Here is a 2,707-nt window from a genome sequence, read left to right as displayed (position 1 = left end):
CCATTCTCTCTGCCTCTGCCACTCTCGCTCTCTCTATGAGAGAATATGCATACAGGCATATTGGTTCCTAAAAAATTCATGTATCTTTAATGCAAGCATAAAATGACCATACTCAAATCAAGCACCATGTTATCGGTATCTGGGAAGATTACAAACTGGAATGTCGGATGCCATTTATACATAATCTGATCAAAACAACTAGAGTTTATCAACCTCTAATTCATTCAGGATAGTTTAGGGTGAAAATACATGGAAATAACACAGCCTAAGGAGCCAGGGTTTATTATGTGTGTGTTTTGGAATTGTAAAGTTAAGTCGGATTCTTATACACAGAGGACCAGACCTCATTCAACAGAAGGTATTAAAGACGACATGCAGTTCAACATGCAGGACAGCCTTGCAAAACTTTTATAAAGTGATGGAGAAATATAGATGAGGACTCTTTGTGACTTGAAGGTCTAGCATCAGAAGGAAGGTGACCTTGTTCCTATCTAAATCTCTGGCAGCATTTCTCCTCACCCTCCCTCCTGCCCATGACCCTCCCCACTTGAACATCTGAAACAAGTCCCTTCCTAGGGCTTTGTCACTGGCTGTTTTCCTGCTCGCACATATTTTTCCTAATATTCATGGCCCTGCTCTTTTCCTTGGAGTCTCTTTCATATATCACTTTATCTGCATGTCTTATCTGAACACCTATAAAAAAAAATACCAGTCCAAATTACTCTTTCCATCCCACTAGCTTTATTTCCTTCATAGCATCTGTCACCATATGACAAGATGATAGATAGATAGATAGATAGATAGATAGATATGCTGTTATTTGCCATATCAATACCTCATAATTTCATTTTAGGAATTTTGATTTCCAAAACAATATACTCATTGTTAAATCCAAGGACAAAATATTGACATCAATTTCCTAGCAACAAAATACAAAAGTAGCATTTCAATAATGATTAATGTCTATTTGCATGAAAATTAGTCACATTTTTTTATCCTTTCCTTGTAGTCAAATCCACGACATGACACTGAGAAATATAACAGGTTTTCAGAATTTCTTCTTCTGGGATTTTCAGAAAGAAAGAACTTCACTCCCTCATTGTTGGGCTTTTCCTCTCCATGTACCTGATACTGTGTTTGGAAACCTGCTCATCATCCTGGCCGTCAGCTCAGACTCCCATCTCCACCCCCCATGTACTGTTTTCTCTCCAACCTGTCCTTTGTGGACATCTGTTTCACTTCCACACCATCCCAAAGATGCTGGTGAATACACAGACAGAGAACCAAGTCATAACCTATGCAGGCTGCATCACACAGATGTATTTTTTCATATTGCTTGCAGGGTTGGATGATTTCCTACTCACAGTGATGGCCTATGACCGCTTTGTTGCCATCTGCCACCCCCTGCACTACACAGTCATCATGAATCCTCAGCTCTGTGGAATTCTGGTTCTTATTAGCTGGATCATCAGTGTCCTGTATCTTTGTTACAAACTCTAATGGTGTTGAAGCTCTCCTTCTATAACAAAGTGAAAATCCCTCACTATTTCTGTGAACTCAATCAGATGGTCCACCTTGCTGTTCTGACACTTTTCTTAATGACATGGTGATGTATTTTGCAGGATTGCTGCTGGGTGGAGGTCCCTCGCTGCTATCCTTTACTCTTACTCTAAGATAGTTTCCTCTATACGTAGAATCACATCTGCTCAGGGGAAGTATAAGGCATTTTCCACCTGTGTGTCTCACCTCTCAGTTGTCTCCTTATTTTATTGCACAAGCCTAGGGGTGTACCTTAGCTCTGCAGATACACACAGTTCACACTCACGTGTAATTGCCTCAGTGATGTACACTTTGGTCACACCCATGATGAACCCCTTTAGCTACAGTCTGAGGAACAAGGACATAAAGAGGGCTCTGAAAGCATTCTTTAGAATGGTACCTATGAAGTGACCACTTGTCCTTGGCTGAAGAAGGCCACATGGTTGAAGATTTCAAAGCTTCAAAGCCAGAAATCCACAGTTTTTATCAGATTCTTTGATCAGATTGTGAAAGAACTTGCTCCTTCTAATTATTTCCTGGAATTTTCATTTCCTAGACTTCAACTCCTCCATAAAATTTAGGTCACTCACTTGATTAAACTGTGATCTCATTCATATTCAAGTGTTTCTCCATTTCATGTTCTTTTCACACTCTCAAATTTATTCTCAATTTTTTTTTTTGTTTTTGTCTTTTTAGGGCCACACCCATGGCATATGGTGGTTCCCAGGGTGGGGGATGAATCAGAGCTGTAGCTGCCAGCCTATGCCACAGCCACAGCAATGCCATTTCTGAGCCATGTCTGCTCATGGCAACTCTGGATCCTTAACCCACTGAGCAAGGCCAGGGACCGAACCTGTGTCCTTATGGATGCTAGTCAGTTTTCTTTCACCTGAGCCAGGACAGGAACTCCTAGTCTAAGAGTTTGACGTAATGTGTCTTTAGAATCGTACATGGGCTAAATATAGACCAGTAAATTTTTAAAAATATGTTTTGTATTACTGAGAAAACATTTATTTTTCATGCTGTATATCTATCCCTTAAATTATGTGATATAGATATTCAAGTCAAGGGGGGTTTATATTTTGGAGTTGTAGCCTTGTTCTATGTGTTTTTATTGATTATGTCCTGTGCATGCTTAAAAACTTCAGTGCTGCCTACTAATGACTAC

At 39.9% G+C, this 2,707-nt stretch overlaps 1 pseudogene; it reads left to right on the top strand.

Moving 5' to 3' along the window:
- Positions 1–1,192: 1,192 nt before the first annotated feature.
- On the top strand, positions 1,193–1,950 carry LOC110258520 (annotated as a pseudogene).
- Positions 1,951–2,707: the final 757 nt, after the last annotated feature.

Source organism: Sus scrofa, unplaced genomic scaffold, assembly GCF_000003025.6.
Source record: "Sus scrofa isolate TJ Tabasco breed Duroc unplaced genomic scaffold, Sscrofa11.1 Contig2258, whole genome shotgun sequence".
Taxonomy (NCBI): Eukaryota; Metazoa; Chordata; class Mammalia; order Artiodactyla; family Suidae; genus Sus; species Sus scrofa.
The sequence above is the reverse complement of the archived record's forward strand: the minus strand, read 5'-3'. Positions and strand labels throughout refer to the sequence as shown.